The sequence below is a fragment of the Schistocerca nitens genome, chromosome 4 (assembly GCF_023898315.1).
Source record: "Schistocerca nitens isolate TAMUIC-IGC-003100 chromosome 4, iqSchNite1.1, whole genome shotgun sequence".
Classification (NCBI taxonomy): domain Eukaryota; kingdom Metazoa; phylum Arthropoda; class Insecta; order Orthoptera; family Acrididae; genus Schistocerca; species Schistocerca nitens.
The window spans coordinates 727,297,020-727,321,613 of NC_064617.1; positions in this window are offsets into that span (position 1 = coordinate 727,297,020).

The following is a 24,594-nucleotide window of genomic DNA, read 5'->3' on the forward strand; positions in this document are numbered from 1 at the left end:
GAGTACTAGAGTTCATGTTACTCGATAAATAAGAATGAATCCACTCGCTTGGCAGACCACTCATCTTGCAGGCCTGACTGCTTGATGCCACAGTATGAGCAAGGCATGTGGGTGCCTCTCAATATTAGGACACGTCTGTACACGGTGCTACCCAATCGTTAGACAGGTCGTGGTGGAGCAAAAGAACAGTGTGTGCTATAATGGTCTCCTAGGTCTTCAGATACTAGCCCTTGCGACTTCTTTTTAAGGGGTTATGTAAAGGACGTTGTATACATCCCTCCTCTTCCAAGTAATGTTGTGGAATTGAAAAGGAGAATTGAACAAGCAACGGCCACGGTCTCGGAAGACTGTGTGCGGCAACAGTTCGATTATTGCGTCGACGTTTATAGGACTACACATGGTTCCTACATGAGGTGTATGTGAAAAGGAAAGCTTACAAGTTTACTCTTTCAAATAATGTATGTTGTTACTTTGTAATGCTACTCATTCGGCTACAGTGAAGTTTTTAAAATATCCCCGGATTTTTAAAACACCATATTACTAATGGTGTGAGGTCACTTCAATATACTGAAGGTTTGACATACTAGTATTGTCAATAAATACTGAACGCGTGCAGGCCCCCTTAAAGATCCTTGACTGGCCTGTCTGCTCTCTTGATTTGTCACCCAAAGAGAATGTTTACGATGTAATGGAATCCATATGGGCAATTTCGATAGGGTAGGCCATACCGTATCTTCGCAACATACCGAAACTTATTATTATGCTATGTCTCCGTCAACTATAAAGTAACTTCGGCGTGCAACTACCGAAGAAATAAGGTTTCGAATGTGAGGTTTCAGCGAAGCACCTTACTTGTCTCCCAGAGGTGAGCAGTTTTCTAAAGCCGTCTCACGGGACATGAAAACGCACATGGACGAGGATGTGGTGACCTCACAGCATGGAATTCAACTGTTGATTACACTACGGAGCATGAAATAAAGAAAGTGCCATGTCCGATTTTTTGCCTCGTGGAGAGGAACGTGGCCAATGAGATATAACATCGCTGTAAGTCACAAGCACGATATAGCTGCCGCCACATTGTATGGAGTTCATCGTCGCATTAGTAGGGTTTGCCTCTCATAGGGTACGTGGTATGAACAGAAGCTGTTTTAAAGCATTAGAAAATTTAGGATCTCTCGAAAACGCGTCGTCTTAATTACAATTCTTTATAGTAAGATGAGAGGAAACTACATATTGATAGGTAAAGGCGTGGCGTAATTGATGTTTTTAGTGTTAAAAAATTGTGTACTACCAAAAGTATACTGTTTCAATGCTAAGTTTGTATGCTACGAAAGTAGAATGTTTCGATGCTGCATCATACTGATTATCCATCAAAAGCGCGTCTTTTGGTACAATTTGCATATTAATATATGACATTTGTAGATATACACTGATCAGCCAAAACATTACGATTACCTAGCTAATATCCAGTATGTCCACCTTCAGCACGGACCAGCGATGCGTAGTGGGATGGAAGGAAGCAATGAGGTCTTGGTACGTAGCTGGTGACAGTTGACACAACATGCTCAGACGACACGTTCAGTCACATCCCATAAGTGCTCGATCGGGCCGGCTGGTGTGGCCGAGCAGTTCTAGGCTCTTCAGTCTGGAACCGGGCGACCGTTACGGTCACAGGTTCGAATCCTGCCTCGGGCATGGATGTGTGTGATGTCGTTAGGTTGGTTAGGTTTAAGTAGTTCTAAGTTCTAGGGGACTGATGACCTCAGATGTAAAGTCCCGGCCGGCCCGAGTGGCCGTGCGGTTCTAGGCGCTACAGTCGGGAGCCGAGCGACCGCTACGGTCGCAGGTTTGAATCCTGCCTCGGGCTTGGATGTGTGTGATGTCCTTAGGTTAGTTAGGTTTAATTAGTTCTAAGTTCTAGGCTACTGATGACCTGAGAAGTTAAGTCGCAGAGCCATTAGGACCATTTTTTTGTAAAGTCCCGTAGTGCTCAGAGCCATTTTTGCTCGATTGGGTTCAGATGTGGCGACTTGGTGGAACCAGCACATCAATTGAAACTCACCACTGTGTTCCTCGAACACACTCCTGGCCTTTTGCCATGGCGCATTATCTTGCTGAAAAATGCCACTGCCGTCGGGAAAATGGTTGTCATGAAGCGGTGCACCTGATCTTCAACCAGTGAACGATATACGTTGGCCGTCATGGATCCTTGCAGAAGCTCCGCTGGACGGATGTTGTTCCCCAAAACATAATGGAGCAGCCGCCTGCTTGTCTGCTTCCCGCAGTACAGGTGTAAATAGCTGTTCCCCTGGAAGCAGACTGATTCGCACCCTCCCATCGGCCTTATGAAGAAGTAATCGGGATTCATCAGACCCTGCAACGCTCTGCCACTGATGTTATTGCTACCACAGTGTTCGCCGCCTGTCCTATTTTACCAGTCTGCCCAGCCTACGACGTCCGACATCTGTAATGAGGGGTGGCCGCCCAACACCACGCCATTTAGACGTGGTTTCACCTTGGTTTCGCCACGTGTTGAAGACACTCACCACAAAACTCTTCGAACAGCCGACAAGTCAGCTGTGTCCGAAATGCTCGTGCCGGGTCTCCGTGTCATCACAATTTGCCCTCGATCAAACTCAGTTAGATCGCGCGCCTTCCCCATTCTACAGACGGACAACACGCGTGCGTGCGTCTGACTTGCAGTCTTTCCTTGCCAGGTTACACTGCTATCACCGAGACGGCTTTGTATCGATAGTAGGTCGGTGCATATTAACAAGATGTTCTGGCTGATCAGTGTCGCCTTAAGTTAGGCTATACAATCTATGGAAGGCTGGGAGTTGTGTCGAAGCCTTAGCGCAACTGAAAGCGAAGCCGAGAAAGGTAACAAGTGCGCGTTCCCCTCCTTCTAAGTTTCATTACCTTTTGTTTTCTAAAAATTTCTGAGTCTTTCTTTTTCATATAATAGAAGTATTATTTCTAAAGTCGATATTATTTTTTATAAATAATGCATTTACTGCAATTCTTATTACAAAGGCCAACGAGTGTTAAGTTTGCCCAGTGTCTAGAAAGCTTAACGTGACTACCAGTTTATGTCAGAAAATGAAAACAAGCTCCACACTGAAAGTTTGTGCTATTACAAAACTTTCTGTTAATACATATGCCTATCTCCTGGTTTTGCGGGTTGCCTCACGTTTGTATCTTGCCAGTAAATATCTTTATTTAGTTATGGTGAGCAGCTTCGACAAAATCTGCTCTCTCATTCGAATGAAAATCAAAACCGTATCTCGACCTTGAAATATACGTGATGAAATACGTTATTATAGTGGGGTGCTAGTCTATGCAACATCGAGAATGTGGATATTATGCATGTGCAAACTGACACACGACACTATACCTTAGCAAGATTCAGTTTAAAACCGAAAATGGAATGTGTGGTGTCACTGCCAGACACCACACTTGCTAGGTGGTAGCTTAAATCGGCCGCTGTCCATTAGTACATGTCGGACCCGCGTGTCGCCACTGTGTGATCGCAGACCGAGCGCCACCACACGGCAGGTCTCGAGAGACGTACGAGAACTCGCCCCAGTTGTACGACGACGTTGCTAGCGACTATACGGACGAAGACATTTCTCTCATTTGCCGAGAGACAGTTAGAATAGCCTTCAGCTAAGTTAATGGCTACGACTTAGCAAGGCGCCATTAGCCTTAAATAGCTTGTATATAAAGAGTACTTGTATCGCCACAATCTCCAGATGTCTCATCAAGAACGATGTATACAAGGATGTATTAAAAGTTAAGTATATTCCAAAGATACGTATTTTCTTTATCACATTCATTAAGTCTCCTGTTTCAGACCTCACTCCATCCTTCGTGAGTTAGCGCGTGCATCTTGGCCGCCTCTTTCAATTAGTGTGCGTAGTGTTGGCAAGTCTGCCGACACTACAATTTTTGGCGACGAGCGTAAAAACGGTCTTCGTTCTTCTTGCTTTGCTTACATTACTTGTGTCATGGCTTCGCCAGATGTACTGTCCGAATTTTATCGCTTGCAGAATCAGCAGACGCAGGCGTTATTGGATGCCCTGGGACAGCTCGTCCAGGGTCAACGTGCGCTGCAACACGATGCGGCCGCCGCCGCTTCATCGCTACCACAGCCACAACACGCCGTTGCACCATCCTTCCGTAATTTTGATTCAACGCAAGAAACGTGGCCAGAATGGTCACGCCAATTCGGATTCCATCTAGCCGCCTACAGAATTCAAGGTAATGAGCGGCAGCCGTTTTTGCTTTCTTGTGTCGGTGTGTCCACCTACCGTGTGATAGTGAAATTGTTTCCCCAACGCGACGTAGCAACTCTGTCATACGAAGAAATTTTGTCTGCTTTAGATGCCTATTTCAAGGAAACAGTCAATGTCGTTGCAAAAAGGTATACGTTCTTTCGTACCAAACGTACGGCCGGTCAGACTAATAGGGAGTGGGTTGCAACATTGCAAGGACTTACTAGAGATTGTGATTTTGCATGTGAATGTGGACTTCCGTATTCAGATACTATGGTGCGTGATGCAATAGCACAGAACGTTTCTGATGTTCGCATACAGGAACAGATTTTGAAACTAGTAAATCCCTCCCTTCAACAAGTGATAGACATTTTAGATAGGCAAGACACACTTGACTTTGCTCAGGAATCATTTGAAACTTCGCCAGCAGTGTGTCACATTAACCGGCCCGCCGGGCGCGCAGCACGGGACGTTAAACGGCCCTCGCGCACGTCCGAGCAGCTGCAGCCTAGCTCGCAAACACGTGTGCCGCGTAAGCAGGCCAATGCCGTGCTCAAATCATGCCCGCGGTGTGCAACTAGACATTCGCGTGACACTTGCCCGTCACGCCAAGCTATTTGCTTTTGCTGTCATAAGAAAGGACATGTTCAAAGTGTTTGCCAGAAAAAGCTGAGATCAGACAATCAAAACCATTCCAGGCCCTTTGCTTCGCGCCGGAATCGAACCAGGGACAATCAGGCTCGTGGACCTTCGCCCATGGACATTCATGTAGTTCATTCCACCCCGTCCAGTGCCACTTTATCTAACAGTGACTGTGTTCGTCCCACAAAAAGTGTGCGTCGACGTCGCCGGAACTACCGTAAAGTCGCAAGTGCTTCTGTACCTGTATCAGTTCAAATTGCACGTGAAAGTCGCTCTTGTCGTCAGCAGGACAATAAACTTTTTGTAGACTTAGACTTTGGAGGCAAAGTGATACCATTCCAGCTTGATACCGGAGCTGCAGTTTCATTGCTCAATCAAGACACGTACAAACAACTGGGCAAACCTCCGTTGCGTGCCGCAAATGTTCAGCTCAATAGTTATTTAGGACAGCAGCTACCTGTGTTAGGACAGTGCAGCCTTCTTGCCACATACAAGGGACAAACAAAACTTGTATCATTTTACGTTCTTCGTTCTTCTACTGCAGTGAACTTGTTTGGTTTAGATTTCTTTCGGTTGTTTAACTTGTCTATAGTCAATCAGGTCCTATCAGTGAATCAGACTGTGCCTTCAGCCAGTGTTTCTAGTCTATGTGACGAATTTGCAGACATTTTTGCACCGGGCCTTGGTTGCGCTAAGAACTATGAAGCACATTTGGAACTCAAAGTGGACGCGCAACCGAAATTTTTCAGAGCGCGCAATGTTCCCCACGCATTGCGTGATGAGGTCGCAAGAACATTCAATGATTTAGAATCTCAAGGTGTAATTGAACGTGTGCAGGCTTCTCTCTGGGCCTCACCCTTAGTAATTTTGCCAAAACCTTCCGGAAAATTGAGACTTTGCGTGGACTTCAAGGCAACTGTGAATCCACAACTTGTGACTGCTACTTTTCCTTTGCCACGCCCGGAAGATCTTTTTGACAAACTGTGCCCGGGAAAATACTTTTCGAAATTGGACCTAGCAGATGCGTAATTGCAAATACCAGTGGACGAAGAATCCCAGCGCGTCTTGGTGGTTAACACGCATCTTGGATTGTACCGATTCAAAAGACTGCCATTCGGGTGTGCATCCGCCCCTGCATTGTTTCAGCAATATTTACAAACTGTTTGTGCGTCGGTCCCTACTGCTGCGAACTATCTGGACGATAATGTGATCTCCGGAAAGACAGAAGCCGAACATTTAGCCAACCTACGAACGTTATTTCAGGTCTTGCGCCACAATGGTCTTCGCTTGAGGAAGGACAAATGTGTGTTTTTTGCTCGTGACTTACCATATCTGGGCCATGTCTTAAATGCCCAAGGCATACATCCGAGTCCAGAGCACCTCCGTGCCATACAGGAGTTGCCTTCGCCACAGAACTTGAAACAGCTCCAGAGTGTGTTGGGAAAAATTAACTACTATGCCAGGTTTGTGCCGCGCGCTTCTTCCATTTCAGCTCCGCTTCATCGCTTACGCCGTAAAGGTGTTCCGTTCGTCTGGACGACGGAATGCGAACGCACCTTTCGCCAGTTGAAATCGGCGTTGCTTTCACATACTTGCCTTACGCCATTCGATCCCCAGAAAACCCTTTTGTTGCTGGTCGATGCATCAGAATTCGGGATCGGTGCTGTGCTTGCGCACAAAGATGGATCGCATGATCATCCTATTGCCTTTGCTTCAAAATTGCTCTCGTCTGCGCAACGCAATTATTCCCAGATAGAGAAAGAAGCTTTAGCTCTCGTGTTTGGTGTTACTAAGTTCCATGATTTCTTGTATGGTCGTCACTTTACCATCATCACAGACCACAAACCTTTGACATCGCTTTTTCATCCGAACAAGCCTGTACCTCCACGTAAGGCGCAGAAATTCATTCGCTGGTCTCTTTTCCTCTCGCAGTACCGCTACGATATCTTGTATCGGTACATTGCTAAGCACGGAAACGCTGATGCGTTGTCCCGTTTGCCTGTTGCTGAGGATAAAGCATTCGATTCTTCCGAACTTGCTTGCATGTTCATTGATTCGGAAACCGATGACGTGGTCGAATCGTTTCCGATTGATTTTCGTCGTGTCGCTGCAGCCACAGCTGCTGACTCTGTCCTTGCTACTGTTTTGCGTTTTGTTGCTACGCAATGGCCCTTGTCGAAGTCGCGGATCGAGGATCCGCTGGTTCGCCGATTTTTTGCTCACAAGGAGAGACTTTTTGTACGACGTGGTGTTTTGTTGTTGCGTTCGGATAATGATCAATCCCGAGTCGTGGTCCCACATTCGTTACAGTCCTCTGTCTTACGGCTTCTCCACCAAGGCCATTGGGGTATAGTGCGTACGAAACAACTTGCTCGTCAGCACTGTACTTGGTTCTGAATCGATGCTGCGATTACGAGTATGTGCTCTTCTTGCATGGCGTGTACCGAACAACAATCCGCACCGCCGCGGAAATTCTTTGCTTGGCCGAAAGCCACTTCCCCTTGGCAACGCTTGCACATAGATTTTGCTGGTCCATTCTGGAATGCTCGATGGTTGGTTGTGGTGGATTCCTTCAGTAATTTTCCTTTTGTTGTCCGGATGTCTTCCACGACGTCATCTGCCACCATCCAAGCGTTGTCCGCTATTTTTTGCATTGAAGGTCTTCCCCAGACTATTGTTTCCGACAATGGCCCACAATTCATGTCCGCAGAATTTCAGTCATTCTGCAAGGCCAATGGTATTCAAAATCTGACATCCGCGCCGTTTTCGCCTCAGTCAAACCGTGCCACTGAACGGTTGGTCCGGACTTTCAAGTCACAGATGTTGAAGTTGAAAGAGTCGCATTCTAGGGAGGACGCATTGTTGCTCTTTTTGTCTTCGTATCGCTCTCAGCCCCGCGATGGTCGCTCGCCGGCTGAGTTGCTCCATGGTCGTCCTCATCGAACCTTGATGTCTTTGCTGCATCCGCTGCATCAGGTTCCAGTGCAGCGGCAGACTACTGCTTTTGCTCCTGGCGACGTTGTTTTCTATCGCAACTATCGCGGTTCACGGCGTTGGCTCGCAGGGCGCATTCTTCGCTGCCTCGGCCGCGCGATGTATTTGGTTTTGGGGGCCTCTGGTGAGGTGCGTCATCATCTCAATCAGCTGCGCCTCTGTCGTCGCCTGGGTTCTGCCGCTCCCCGTCTGCTTTCAGCGACGGTGCCGTCCGGTCAGCACCCTGGGGACCCATCTACTGGCTCGCCTCATCCCCAGGTGTTCCTGACGCTGCCTTCCATTTTGTCTCATGGCGACGCGCAGCCGCCGCCGCCTGTGCTCCCGCCGGCGCCGCCCGCAGTGGACGCGTCGCTGCAACCGCCTGGCGCCTCCCTGGGCCACGCGCCGCCGCTCGCTTCCCGTGACCAGTTGTCCTCCACCATGGAACTCTTGCCCGCTCCGGACCAGATGTCGTCTTCGCCCGTCGGGTGCCCCGACGCAATGGAGGTCGACCCTTCGGCCCCTCCTGTCTCATTACGGGCGCATACACCGCATGTTGACGTGCACCCTGGACTAGGTTTTCAGGCGTTTCCTAGCTCCCCTCGGACGGAATGGCCGGGTGCGGGTGGCACAGCCTCGCCTGTTGTTAGGCTCCCCACCTCATCGCATAGATCAACATGGGGTCCTCCCCACGGCAGGCGGAAGCCTTATAAAACGACCGTTCGCCGATTTGCGGGGGAGGAATGTGGTGTCACTGCCAGACACCACACTTGCTAGGTGGTAGCTTAAATCGGCCGCGGTCCATTAGTACATGTCGGACCCGCGTGTCGCCACTGTGTGATCGCAGACCGAGCGCCACCACACGGCAGGTCTCGAGAGACGTACGAGAACTCGCCCCAGTTGTACGACGACGTTGCTAGCGACTATACGGACGAAGCCATTTCTCTCATTTGCCGAGAGACAGTTAGAATAGCCTTCAGCTAAGTTAATGGCTACGACTTAGCAAGGCGCCATTAGCCTTAAATAGCTTGTATATAAAGAGTCACTTTTATCGCCACAATCTCCAGATGTCTCATCAAGAACGATGTATACAAGGATGTATTAAAAGTTAAGTATATTCCAAAGATACGTATTTTCTTTATCACATTCATTAAGTCTCCTGTTTCAGACCTCACTCCATCCTTCGTGAGTTAGCGCGTGCATCTTGGCCGCCTCTTTCAATTAGTGTGCGTAGTGTTGGCAAGTCTGCCGACACTACAGAATGGAAATTCACCTGAGTTAACGAATAACTTCTGCTAGAAGTATGTATCTGAGATCGTTCTACAGCATTACATAGCGTTCTTCTGCTAGCAATTCGTTGTTTAAGCCATCGACGAGTCCAGAATCTTCTTCGCTATTTTCTCCGCTATTCTTGGGCAATCACTTATACAGGGTGGTCCATTGATCGTGACCGGGCCAAATATCTTATGAAATAGCCATCAAACGAAAAAAGTACAAAGAACGAAACTCGTCTAGCTTGAATGGGGAAACCAGACGGCGCTATGGTTGGCCCGCTAGACTGCGCTGCCATAGGTCAAACGGATATCAACTTCGTTTTTTAAAATAGGTACACCCAGTTTTATTACATATTCGTGTAGTACGTAAAGAAATATGAATGTTTTAGTTGGACCACTTTTTTCGCATTGTGATAGATGGCGCTGTAATAGTCACAAACGTATAAGTATGTGGTATCACGTAACATTCCGCCAGTGCGGACGGTATTTGCTTCGTGATACATTACCCGTGTTCAAATGGACCGTTCACCAATTGCGGACTAGGTGGATATCGTGTTGATGTATGGCTATTGCGATCAAAATGCCCAACGGGCGTGTGCTATGTATGCTGCTCGGTATCCTGGCGACATCATCCAAGTGTCCGGACCGTTCGCCGGATAGTTACGTTATTTAAGGAAACAGGAAGTGTTCGGCCACATGTGAAACGTCAAACACGACCTGCAATAAATGATGATGCCCAAGTAGGTGTTTTAGCTGCTGTTGCTGCTAATCCGCGCATCAGCAGCAGACAAACTGCGCGAGAATCGGGAATCCAACGTCGGTGTTGAGAATGCTACATCAACATCGATTGCACCCGTACCATATTTCCACGCACCAGGAATGGCATGGCGACGACTTTGAACGTCGTGTACAGTTCTGCCGCTGGGCACAAGAGAAATTACGGGACGATGACAGATTTTTTGCACGCGTTCTGTTTAACGACGAAGCGTCATTCACCAACAGCGGTAACGTAAACCGTCATAATATGGACTATTGGGCAAAGAAAAATTCACGATGGCTGCGACAAGTGGAACATCAGCGACCTTGGCGGGTTAATGTATGGTACGGCATTATGGGGGGAAGGATAATTGGCCCCCATTTTATCGATGGCAATCTAAATGGTGAAGTGTATGCTGATTTTCTACGTAATGTTCTACCGATGTTACTACAAGATGTTTCACTGCATGACAGAATGGCGATGTTCTTCCAACACGATGGATGTCCGGCACATAGCTCGCGTGCCGTTGAAGCGGTATTGAATAGCATATTTCATGACAGGTGGATTGGTCGTCGAAGCACCATACCATGGCCTGCACGTTCACCGGATCTGACGTCCCCGGATTTCTTTGCGTGGGGAAAGTTGAAGGATATTTGCTATCGTGATCCACCAACAATGCCTGACAACATGCGTCAGCGCATTGTCAATGCATGTGCGAACATTACGGAAGGTGAACTACTCGCTGTTGAGAGGAATGTCGTTACACGTATTGCCAAATGCATTGAGGTTGACGGACATCATTTTGAGCATTTATTGCATTAATGTGGTATTTACAGGTAATCACGCTGTAACAGCATGCGTTCTCAGAAATGATAAGTTCACAAAGGTACATGTATCACATTGGAACAACTGAAATAAAATGTTCAAACGTACCTACGTTCTATATTTTAATTTAAAAAACCTACCTGTTACCAACTGTTCGTCTAAAATTGTGAGCCATATGATTGTGACTATTACAGCGCCATCTGTCGCAAAGCGAAAAAAGTGGTCCAACTAAAACATTCATATTTCTTTACGTGCTACACGAATATAAAAAATGGGGGTTCCTATTTTAAAAAATACAGTTGATATTCGTTTAACCTATGGCAGCGCCATCTAGCGGGCCAACCATAGCGCCATCTGGTTTCCCCCTTCAAGCTAGACGAGTTTCGTTCTTTGTACTTTTTTCGTTTGACGCTTATTTCGTGAGATATTTGTACCGGTCACGATCAATGGATCACCCTGCAGAGTTAACGCATCTTTCTTAAGGGGCGTCCATTTTCGTAAAGAAACTGTGCGGTTTGCGAGCGAAAGCCGAGAACGGCCACTTGTGCCGACGACGCTGCCTCTCGTGTAGCCGGACGTCCCCTATCGACGTTAGCTGCCTCGTCCCGTGTGAGCAAAGCTTTACGAGCAGCTACGCGAGGCTCCGTCGCCGCGTGTGCCAGGCCGGATGCGGAATGTCCGGCTGGTGGCGAGAGCGCGGAGCGTGGAGCGTGCGGACGTGGCCGCCTACGGGCGCGGCAATCGCGGCTACCTTTTAATCTGACAGCCGCGCTTCCGCCGCCTTCCGGAAGCACTCGCCGATAGCGCGCTCTGGGAGCGGCCGCTCAAACGGCTCCCACCAATCTGCAACTCCAGCCGACGCGCGCGGCCGCGATAAACTCCTGCACCGCCGTCTCATTCCTCCGAATTTACTGTCCCTCTGCAATGTTATTCGACAAAATTTTCCCGAGTACGTGTCTGCGCCGCGGAGTAACATCCCGTCTTAGCCACTACTGCAGTAGAGAGACTCGTAACTTTTTTTTTTTTTTTCTACCAGTCGCATTTATGTATTTTACATTAGATTTAACACGATGCAACGCGTTTCAAGAATGTTCTGCTCATCATCAGGCGCTGATGCATACAGATATACACTGCTTGACAACTGATAAGGAACAACAAACACTTGCTAAGGAACAACGGCCAGTTCCTACTGAACAACCAATAATTGCTACGGAACACTCGACCAGTGATAGTAAAAGGAAATGTAGAGGGCAGAAACTGTTAACTGCAGTGAAGTTTGTGCACGAATGCTCCACATGCCTTCAACAGTTTATGTAGTACGGTGCTTGACGAAGGTTCTTGTGGGACCAATTCAGCGTGCTATGGCAACATGTCAGCAAAATTTCATTTGGGCGCTTATAAGCGTGGACGACCAGTTGGACGGCATGAATCTGGTCAAAGGGTCACCGATTCCATATTCTGCTAACATCATTGGATCTCGACCAACGCGAGCAGCAATGTCGCGATACGATAAACCTCAATCGCGATAGGCTACAATCCGACCTTTATCAAAGTCGGAAACGTGATGGTACGCATTTCTCCTCCTTACACGAGGCATCACAACAATGTTTCACCAGGCAACGCCGGTCAACTGCTGTTTGTGTATGAGAAATCGGTTGGAAATTTAACACATGTCAGCACGTTGTAGGTGTCGCCACCTACGTCAACCTTGTGTGAATGCTCTGAGAAGCTAATCATTTGCATATCACAGCATCTTCTCGCTGTCGGTTAAATTTCGCGTCTGTAGCACGTCATCTTCGTGGTTTAGCAATTTTAATGGCCAGTAGTGTATAACGGCTGGCCACCGTGGCCGAGCGGTTCTAGGCGCTTCAGTCCGGAACCGAGCGACTGCTACGGTCGCAGGTTCGAATCCTGCCTCGGACATGGATGTGTGTGATGTCCTTAGGTTAGTTAGGTTTAAGTAGTTCTCAGTTGTAGGTGACTGATGACCTCTTATGTTAAGTCCCATAGTGCTCAGAGCCATTGGAACCATTTGAACATATAATGTTGTTTTGTTCACTGCTCTGCTGTTCAGGTGGCTATTGCGGTATTTGAGGGGAGGGGGAAGGGAACCGGGGAGTAAGTGGCCTGCAATTCAGCAACTGATATCCAGTGGTGTCTTCTGAAGGCGTCGAGCTGGGCATCGATGATTATTGTAGCTGATACCACTGCCTGTGTGTGATGCAAATAGTTTTGCATCAGACTGAAATTTTCAATCTGCAGCACTCTGCATATGAATCTTCCTAGCACATTGAAACTGTGTGGCGAATCGAGGCTCGAACACGGGACCTTTTCCTTTCATGGGCAAGTGGTCTACCGACTGAGCTATGCAAGCACGACTCACAGTCCATCCTCACAGCTTTATTTCCGACCGTACCTCTTCTCACACCTTCCACACTTCATGCAGGGTGAGGAGGAGATGAACAAACAGAGGGAGAAGAGGAGAGTCGCAGAGAAAGCTAAGAGGAGGAGATGGACAGAGGAGAGGAGGAGATGAGCAGTGAGACGTAGGAGGTGGAGATGGACAGAGATGGGGTGTCGGATGTTATGCAAACAGTTATTCGGCTTGGCGTTGATTGACATAGTTGTTGGATGTTCTCTCCTGAGGAATGTCGTGCCAAATTCTTATCTCTGCTGATGAGTGAAAGATACTTTCTTTGCAAATGTGTTGCAGCCGTGATCCTGGCTTCGATTCCGGGGCGGTGGGGCGGGTGTGGGGTGGGGGGGGGGGGGGAAGGTGGTAGGACGGTCACAATTTGTTGCATTAACTCCCCCCCCCTCATCCAGCCAACCACACCCATCTACACCCAACCACCTACACACCCTCCCGCCCACAAACACACACACAAACACACACACACACACACAGTTTGCCACCATCCCTCCCCTTTTAAGGCACCATAGATACCTACAACAATAATAACAGCGTTGATTCAGCATAACCTCCAAGAAATTGCAATTCAGAGAAATACAGCACCTGCAAAAACTTCGTCTGAAAATTTGAGAAGGACTCATCATCTTCATCGTGGGATGCCTATTGTTTTAGCAGCTCCCTTGAGTCTCCATTCCACGCGATCCATTGCTTCCTTCTTAGTGATGCTGTATGCGCCGTCGTCCAGATACCATCCATGATCTGAAATCTCTTCCTCACTCGCCTCCTCTTTCCTTCCACATACCCCTCTAAGAAGTTTTTATAAATCACTCCTACATTATTAGTATATGTCCTACAGTTTCGTTTCCTTCTTTCTATTACATCCAGCAATTTGGTCCTATTTTTCTCAGTACCTCTTCATTTCTCACTCTACCCATCCAACTTATTCTTACCATCCTATGCAGTGCCCACCTTTCATAAAGCCTCCATGTTTGCACTGTTTTTCTTGCTCAGCGTCCAGGTTTCAGCATCATATAGGAGGACACTCCATGCAAAAACATTTTACTAGCCTTTTCCTTAAATCTTTGTTTTAATTTCTATGCTGCTCTTCCAGTTCGTTTGTGTTCTGCTTCCGAGGTATTTAAAGCTTTGCACATGTTCTAAACTTCTTCATTCATCATTGTCTTTACCTTTTCATTTATTCCCAGTGGCACTACTTTCTTTTTCTTTGATTTATTTTCATTCCATAAATCTTTCGTTTAGCTTCAATGGTATCCACTATATCCCGCAATCCTTTTTGACCTGTTGCTGGGAGGACCATGTCGTCTACGAACCTCAGACACAATAGTCTTCTTCCTCCAACTTTTACGCCCTTTTCACCTAGTGGATAGTGGTCAATCATATTTTGCAAGAACAGACTGAAAAGGGCAAGAGAGAGGCAGCAACCTTGTCTTACTTCTTTTCCTAGTTCTATCCAGTTCGTACTTTCTCCTCTCATTTTCACTGATGCTTTTTAAGTTTAAAGAGTTTATAAGTCGTTTGGTTTTCCAGTCTACTCTCTATTCCATCATTACGGTTGCAAGCTTATCCCAAGCCACACTATCAAAAGCCTTTCCCAGGCCTTCTCTTTTTAACAAATCTCTCGCAGAATTCGCAAGAGCCCTATATTCAGTCTAAAACCAAAGCTTCTGTAAAGTTTGGAAGGTAGGAGACGAGATACTGGCAGAAGTAAAGCTGTGAGGACGGGGCATGAGTCGTGCTTGGGTAGCTGAGTTGGTAGAGCACATGCCCGCGAAAGGCAAAGGTCCCGAGTTCGAGTCTCGGTCCGGCACACAGTTTTAATTTGCCAGGAAGTTTCATATCAGCGCACACTCCGCTGCAGAGTGAAAATCTCATTCTGGAGTGCGATAAATGGTTCCAGGAACACAGTGGCGATTTCTAGTTGATGTGCTGTCCTCCCAACTCGCCAGATCTGAACCCGGTTGAACACTTCTAGGAGTTCATCGCTCCCCTCCTCGGAACTAACGGCAGTGAGGAGACTTGTGTGTGCAGATGTGGGGCCAGCTACCTCCAGCGACCTACCAGGGCCTCATTGCTTCCATGCCGCGACGCGTCGCTGCTGTTATCCGTGCCCAACATGAATGTATCGGCTATTAAGCAGGTGGTCATCATATTCTGGTTGATCGGTCTATTGTCATGCCGTAATTTGTCTCGTAATGTGTTAGTTCGAGTGATAGCATTTCCGCCATTCGTTCTCTCCCCGATCTTATCTTCTCTAGGTCTCACTCGTTCACCATAGCAGCATTTTTAACTTTCATTTTTATTTCTATATATGCCATAAGTAAATTGTAGTGGCTGTTAGTATCTGCACTTTCTTAAAAGTCCTTCGGGGCCTTTCTTCCATAAGTACAAAATCAGTTTGGTTTCTCTTCCTGTTCGTATCTGCTGGTGATTTCCAAGTATTGAGCCCCTCCTGTGATTTCTGAACCATGTACTTGCCGCTAACAGCTGTTTCGCCCTGCAGAAATGAATAGGCTGTTCACCTCTGCCATTCCTACTTCCGAGGCCGTAACTGCCTACTATGGTTCCCTCCTTTCCTTCTCCAACAACGGCGTTCAAATCGCTGATTATTGTTTTGTAGCATCCTTGATTCTCATACATTATTTTCTGTATGGTGTTGGACTTCTCCTCTATAAGTTGGTCATCATGTTTTGAATTTGGCATATACACGTGGATAATCTTCACATCTTCTTGTTTTCCTCTCAGCCTTATACCTATAACCCTGACACTTGAGTAGCCTACATTTACCACATATTTAGCCAGTTCCTTTGTCACAATCATCCCAAATCCATTCCTTTCTTTCATTTCCCCCTCACAAGGGAACCTCCCCATCGCACCCGCCTCAGATTTAGTTATAAGTTGGCCCAGGGACAGGTCTTAAAAAACTGAACACAGATCAATCGAGAAAACAGGAAGAAGTTGTGTGGAACTATGAAAAAAATAAGCAAAATATACAAACTGAGTAGTCCATGCGCAAGGTATGCAACATCAAGGAACGTGTGGGCTTACGAGCGCCGTGGTCCCGTGGTTAGCGTGAGCAGCTGTGGAACGAGAGGTCCTTGGTTCAAATCTTCTCTCGACTGAAAAGTTTAATTTCTTATTTTCAGACAATTATCAAAGTTCAGGCACTCAGACATAATCAACTTCGCTCTGCAAAATTCCAGGACATATTCAGATTTGCTTGGACATATGCAGGATTTGACGGTCTACACACGGAAATATTTGAAAACGTAAAAAACATATGTTTTGACAGAGCACAGGGCAAACTGTGCGACTGTGAAACTGTTGCATTCATTTGTTGCAGTTTATGTGACAAACTCTTATGTTTTCATCACTTTTTTGGGAGTGATTATCACATCCACAAGAAAACCTAAATCGGGCAAGGTAGAAGAATCTTTTTACCCATTCGCCAAGTGTGCAAGTTAGATGGGTCGACAAAATATTCCTGTCATGTGACGCACATGCCGTCACCAGTGACGTATAGAATATATCAGACGTGTTTTCCTGTGGAGGAATTGGTTGACCTATGACCTTGCGATCAAATGTTTTCGGTTCCTATTGGAGAGGCACGTCCTTTCGTCTACTAATCGCACGGTTTTGCGGTGCGGTCACAAAACACAGACACTAAACTTATTACAGTGAACAGAGACGTCAATGAATGAACGGACAGATCGTAACTTTGCGAAAATAAAGAAAGTAAAATTTTCACTCGAGGGAAGACTCGAACCAAGGACCTCACGTTCCACAGTTCCTCCCTCAAACCACGGGACCACGGCGCTCCATAGCTTACAGTGTCCTTGATGTTGGCTATCTTGCGCATGTACTACTCATTTTGTATATTTTGCTTATTTTTTCATAGTTCCACACAACTTCTTCCTGTTTTCTCGATTGATCTGTGTTCAGTTTTTCAAGGCCTATCCCTGTGCCAACTTATAACTAAATCTGAGGGGGGTGTGATAGGGAGGTTCCCTTGTCAGTAGTATACTACGTATTCGCCTCATTGTGCATTCCACCCTACCAAAAACGTTCAAATGTGTGTGAAATCTTATGGGACTTAACTGCTAAGGTTATCAGTCCCTAAGCTTACACACTACTTAACCTAAATTATCCTAAGGACAAACACACACCCATGCCCAAGGGAAGACTCGAACCTCCGCGAGGATCAGCCGCACAGTCCATGACTGCAGCGTCCAAGACCGCTCGGCTAATCCGGCGCGGCTCCACCCTACCTCAACAACTTCTGTCAGGTTCATATTGTTCGTTTCCATCTCTCTTTTAAGGTTTTCTAGTTTCCCAGTCTTCGGAAGGACTGACTCAGCATACAGGAAAGTCATAACAACCATCGGTAACATTAAAAGTAAGAGAGGTAACATTAAAAGTACGATGGAAATTCCACTTTTAAATCTAGAGGGGAGAGCGAATAGTTGGAAAGAGTACATTGAAGGCCCCTCTGAGTGGGAAATTTCTCTGATGGGATAGGAGAAGAAACAGGAATCAATTTAGAAGAGACAAGGGATCCACTATTGGAATCAGAATTTAAGAGAGCTTTCGAGAACTTAAGATCAAATAAGGCAGAAGGGACAGATAACAATCCATCAGAATTTCTAAAATCATTGGGAGATGTGACAACAAAACGATTATTGACGTCGGTGTGTAGTATGTGTGAGTATGGTGACACACCATCTGACTTTCACAAAAATAGCATCGACACAGTTCCGAAAACTGCAAGAGCTGACAAGTGCGAGAATTATCGCACAGTCAACTTAACAGCTCATGCATCCAAGTTGCTGAATAGAATTATATACAGAAGAATGGAAAATAAAATTGAGGATGTGTTAGATGAAGATCAGTTTGGCTTTAGGAAAGGTAAAGACACCAGAGAAGCAATTCTGACGTTGCTATTGAAAATAGAAGCAAGAATAAAGAGAGATCAAGACACGTTCATAGGATTTGTCAGTCTGAAAAAAGCGTTCGACAACGTAAAATGGTGCAAAGTGTTCGAAATCCTGAGAAAAATACGGGTAAGCTATAGGGAGAGACGGGTAATATACAATATGTACAAGAGCCAAGAGGGGATAATATGTGTGGACGACCAAGAACGAAGCTCTCGGATTAAAAAGGGTGTGAGAGAGGGATGTTGTCTTTCCTCCTACTGTTCAATCTGTACATCGAAGAAGCAATGATCGAAATAAAAGAAAGGTTAATTAGTGGAATTAAAGCTCAAGGTGAAATGATATCAATGATACGATTCGCTAATGGCGTTGCTATCCTGACTGAAAGTGAAGAAGAATTACACGATATGCTGAACAGGTTGTGGATTGAGAGTAAATCGAAGAAAGACGAAAGTCGTGAGAAGTAGCAGAAATGAGAACAACGAGAAACTTTACATCAAGATTGGTGGTCACGAAGTAGATTAAGGGATTCTGCTACCTAGGCAATAAAATAACCAATGACGGACGGAGCAAGGAGGACATCAAAAGCAGACTAGCACTGGCAAAAATGTCATTCCTGGCCAACAGAAGTCCACTAGTATCAAACATAGGTCTTAATTTCAGGAAAACAATTCTGAAAATGTACGTCTGGAGCACAGCATTGTATGGTAGTGAAACATGGACTGTGGGAAAACCGGAACACAAGAGAGTCGAAGCATTTGAGATGTGGTGCTACAGACGAATGTTCAAAATTAGGTGGACTGTTAAGGTAAGGAATGAGGAGGTCCCTCGCAGAATCGAAGAGGAAACGAATATGGGAAATACTGACAAGGAGAAGGGACAGGGTGATAGGACATCTGTTAAGACATGAGGGAATGACTTCCATGGTACTAAAGGGAGCTGCATGGGGCAAAAACAGTAGAGGAAGACAGAGGTTGGAATACATTCAGCAAATAATAGAGGACGTAGGCTGCAAGTGCTGCTCTGAGAGTAAAAAGTTTTCCTGCGTCAGACAGTGTTCTGACATTCGAAGTATCAATCCTTGCTTTGCTGTGGGGCTTCCATTTAGGTTTCCATTCTCCTCCCCCCATAACCTCCTCCCCCCAACCCCACCCCCACTCTCCCCTCGGCGATCCAAGTAGGGGGACTATTTTATCTCCGACTTGACACAAGAGGCAGCTATATTTTTTAATATTAAATGGAGACTGAATTATGCACGGAAAATAAACCGTATTTCTGGAGGCCGCTCCTAACATGGGATACAGAGGCACTTTGCAGCCGCTCGCTGCGAGTCAGATCCTGCACTGCCTATTGCTCCACGGAAGGTATTTCGTTTTCCTCCTACCATCTACATCTGGGAAGCATTCCGCCATCCGCCACATGCGGAGGCGGCCTCCATGAGTTACAGGCTCCCCCGAGCGTTAAAAGCACAAGTGACATTTGTGTAAGAACTAAATTTATCACAACTTTGACACCATCATAATGAACACGATACAAAATCGGAGGATGCCTTCACCGTAATGAATGTTACACACCGTAGCACTAAAATTTGCAGACACTGTTCTATAGACTCTGCCAGTGTGAAGTTTAGGGGAACTACTTACGGAAATTCAGTCCTTCCGTTCATGTTTTCTTAATGAAAGCCATTTCCCATTCTGTCTTGTTTTACTCAACTTCCTGCGTTTTGCCGCATCTACCTGTGGAGCGTGCACTTACTAACTCTGTCTAAGTAAGAATGAACTCGCAAATTGCGATTATGTTTCCGCATAAGCTGTAGAACATTTCAGAACAAATCAAAATTTGTGGCGGACTGGGACTCGAAACCGGATTTTCCGCTTGTCGCTAGCTGTCGCCTTAACCACTTCCGGCCCGGCACAGATTTTCATTTGTTGTGATTTATTCTACAGCTGATGCGGAACCTTAGTCGCTGTTTTCTAGATCGCAGTGCTACAGGCACCGCACTGCTCTATTTCATGTCGTAGGAATGCGACGTCTCACCCTGGAGAAGAAATAAAAACTTTGAGATTCGCCGATGACATTGTAAGTCTGTCAGAGAGAGCAAAGGACCTGGAAGAGCAGTTGAACCGAATGGACATTATCTTGAAAGGAGGATATAAGATGAACATCAACAAAATCAAAACGAGGATAATGGAATGTAGTCGAATGAAATTGGGGTGATGCTGAGGGGATTAGATTAGGAAATGAGACGCTTAAAGTAGTAAATGAGTTTTGCTACACTCCTGGAAATTGAAATAAGAACACCGTGAATTCATTGTCCCAGGAAGGGGAAACTTTATTGACACATTCCTGGGGTCAGATACCTCACATGATCACACTGACAGAACCACAGGCACATAGACACAGGCAACAGAGCATGCACAATGTCGGCACTAGTACAGTGTATATCCACCTTTCGCAGCAATGCAGGCTGCTATTCTCCCATGGAGACGATCGTAGTGATGCTGGATGTAGTCCTGTGGAACGGCTTGCCATGCCATTTCCACCTGGCGCCTCAGTTGGACCAGCGTTCGTGCTGGACGTGCAGACCGCGTGAGACGACGCTTCATCCAGTCCCAAACATGCTCAATGGGGGACAGATCCGGAGATCTTGCTGGCCAGGGTAGTTGACTTACACCTACTAGAGCACGTTGGGTGGCACGGGATACATGCGGACGTGCATTGTCCTGTTGGAACAGCAAGTTCCCTTGCCAGTCTAGGAATGGTAGAACGATGGGTTCGATGACGGTTTGGATGTACCGTGCACTGTTCAGTGTCCCCTCGACGATCACCAGTGGTGTACGGCCAGTGTAGGAGATCGCTCCCCACACCATGATGCCGGGTGTTGGCCCTGTGTGCCTCGGTCGTATGCAGTCCTGATTGTGGCGCTCACCCGCACGGCGCCAAACACGCATACGACCATCATTGGCACCAAGGCAGAAGCGACTCTCATCGCTGAAGACGACACGTCTCCATTCGTCCATCCATTCACGCCTGTCGCGACACCACTGGAGGCGGGCTGCACGATGTTGGGGCGTGAGCGGAAGACGGCCTAACGGTGTGCGGGACCGTAGCCCAGCTTCATGGAGACGGTTGCGAATGGTCCTCGCCGATACCCCAGGAGCAACAGTGTCCCTAATTTGCTGGGAAGTGGCGGTGCGGTCCCCTACGGCACTGCGTAGGATCCTACGGTCTTGGCGTGCATCCGTGCGTCGCTGCGGTCCGGTCCCAGGTCGACGGGCACGTGCACCTTCCGCCGACCACTGGCGACAACATCGATGTACTGTGGAGACCTCACGCCCCACGTGTTGAGCAATTCGGCGGTACGTCCACCCGGCCTCCCGCATGCCCACTATACGCCCTCGCTCAAAGTCCGTCAACTGCACATACGGTTCACGTCCACGCTGTCGCGGCATGCTACCAGTGTTAAAGACTGCGATGGAGCTCCGTATGCCACGGCAAACTGGCTGACACCGACGGCGGCGGTGCACAAATGCTGCGCAGCTAGCGCCATTCGACGGCCAACACCGCGGTTCCTGGTGTGTCCGCTGTGCCGTGCGTGTGATCATTGCTTGTACAGCCCTCTCGCAGTGTCCGGAGCAAGTATGGTGGGTCTGACACACCGGTGTCAATGTGTTCTTTTTTCCATTTCCAGGAGTGTATTTGGGAAGGAAAAGAACTGATGATGGTCGAAGTAGAAAGGATATAAAATGTAGACTGACAATGGCAAGGAAAGCGTTTCTGAAGAAGAGAAATTTGTTAACACCGAGTATAGATTTGTCAAGAAGTCGTTTCTGAAAGTATTTGTATAGAGTGTAGCCATGTATGGAAGTGAAACGTGGACGATAAATAGTTTAGACAAGACCAGAATAGAAGCTTTCGAAATGTGGTGCTACAGATGAATGCTGAAGATTAGATGGGTAGAGCACATAACTAATATGGAGGTATTGAATAGAATTGGGAAGAAGAGAAATTTGTGGCACAGCTTAAGTAGAAGAAGGGATCGGTTGGTAGGACATGCTCTGCGGCATCAAGGGATCACCAATTTAGTATTGGAGGGCAGCGTGAAGGGTAAAAATCGAAGAAGGTGACCAAGAGATGAATACGCTAAGCAGATTGAGAAGGATGTAGTTTGCAGTAGGTACTGGTAGATGAAGAAGCTTACACAGGATAGAGTAGCAGGACTGAAGACCACAACAACAACAGCCTGCGTTGCACACCATCTCACGTACAATATCTGTAAATCCATATGTATTCTGGAAGTGACCACTAGATGTCGTGGGAGGTGGGCCCGCCAGTATAATAGGAGGCGGGGAGTACAGTGCCGTCAGGAGAGAAGCAGCGACAACAGAATGGATCGCTCAGTGAGAAGGACTAGTCACTCGGTGTCATCGAAGACAAACCTTTCAGCGATATTTCAGCCGTTTTTAGGCACACAAGTCTACTGTTGATGATGTGATTGTGATGTGGAAACGCGAAGGGACAGCCATAACTAAACCAAGAACAGGCAGACCTTATGTAGAGACGGACAGCGACCGCCGAACATTGTGGAAGTTGGTTATAAAATCTCGCACATGAAATCATCCTAATGAATCACTCGTAAGCTACAAAGTGTTACCAGCATCCGATCTAGCGCAATGACCGTACGTGGGGAGCTGAAAAAGAATGGGGTGCAATGGTCGGGCAGCTCCTCATACACTGCGAATTTCTGCAGTCCGTGCTGAGAGGCGTTTGAAGAGGTGGACAGTGCATTACTAGACACAAGTGAGTTAGAGTGGCGAACCACGCTACACCTTGTGGCAATCCGATGGAAGAGTTTGGGGGTGTGGCGAATGCCTATTCCCCATATGTAGCGAACGCACTGAAGAGCTCTGTTCTCATTTCTTGGCACGGCTGGTTGTACCACACCAATTCTTTCGCTAATTTCTTCATTGCTTCTCCTTTCTGTTCTGGACATCCTGGCTGCCCTTCTTATTCCACCCATCTCTATTGCCTTTTCCCTCGTTCTCTGCCACTCCACTAAGGTCCACCCTTCTGCACCATATTTCAGTACACTTTATACTACTTTTTGCAGATTCCTTTTTTATGTCCTTTGAAACTGTCCGACTCCACAGAAATCTATTTCCTGCGAAATGGAGTTAGTTACTTAGTATATATATATATATATATATATATATATATATATATATATATATAACTCCGCTGTACCGGTCCCAAGCCCGGGGCCTCATTATGCAAGTGATGAGGAAGGAGGAGGGGGAGGAGTAACAACCTCGTTTAAAAAACCAGAGTTCACCTGGCCCGGGTGATAGTACTCTGTCAGGGCCCCTTGCTAGGGTTACAGCGAAGACCTCAACGGTAGTGAAGGCGGAGAGAACGAATCTCGGTACGGTGGAACTAGCGGAAGAGGCACATAATACAATAAATCCACCTTGCGTCTGACTTGTAACAAGCGGCACTGTGGTCGGCGTCTGTTCACCAGAGGTGCGGCCGTAATACAAATTCTGGAACTAACCACTCCAGTCTTAACCACTGAGCTTTTCTGAGCTCAACCCTTTGATTCTAAGTACTATTATGGAGCGTTTGAGTAATTACAAAATTACCCCAGGTGGTAACAAATCCTCCGCCATCAGTGGCGCAACTAGTCTATCGGATTCTGGGGAGACTAGGCTGAAACGCTATATCCCAAACCAGAGGAAATCGAAGTCTTTTGACCGACTCATGCCCAAGGTCGAAACATTTTTTGGCACTATCAATATTAACTCTCTCCTGACACCAGGAAAACTCTATAAATTAGGAGACACACTAAAAGAACAAAATATCAAAATTTTAGCCCTGCAAGAAACAAGGTTGCCTGATGAGAATACCATGGATTTTGGAAACTGCCGATTGTTTAAAAGTAAAACAGACAAAAGAATTCTTAAAAACACTCCGCATCTGGGTGTTGCATTCGCAATTTCGCAAGACATTCTTGGCTCCGTAATCGAAGTAAATCCAGTAAACAACAGACTAATGACAATTTCCATGAAATGTGCAAATAAAATGTACTGTTTAATTAACGCACACATGCCTATCAACCAGGAGAATAAAACAAATCCAGAAAAAGTAAATAAGTCATGGGAAGTGTTAGAGAATACATTCTCCAAAATTCCTCAAAATTATGTAAAGATTTTAGTGGGTGATTTTAATGCGCAGTTAGGGAAAGAGAGAAAATTTAGAAAAACGGTCGGTGAATTCCCTGCACATAAATGGACCAATCAAAATGGAAAGAGGCTGGTAGAATTTTGCAGAAATTTCAATCTCAAAATTATGTCAAGTCATTTTAAGAAAAAACCTTCAAAACAAAAGACATGGCGATCACCTAACAAGGACATAGGTGAATTCCAAATTGACCATATTGCAATCTCGTATCCATGTCACAAAGAAATTTTAAATGTTCAAGTTCGTAAAG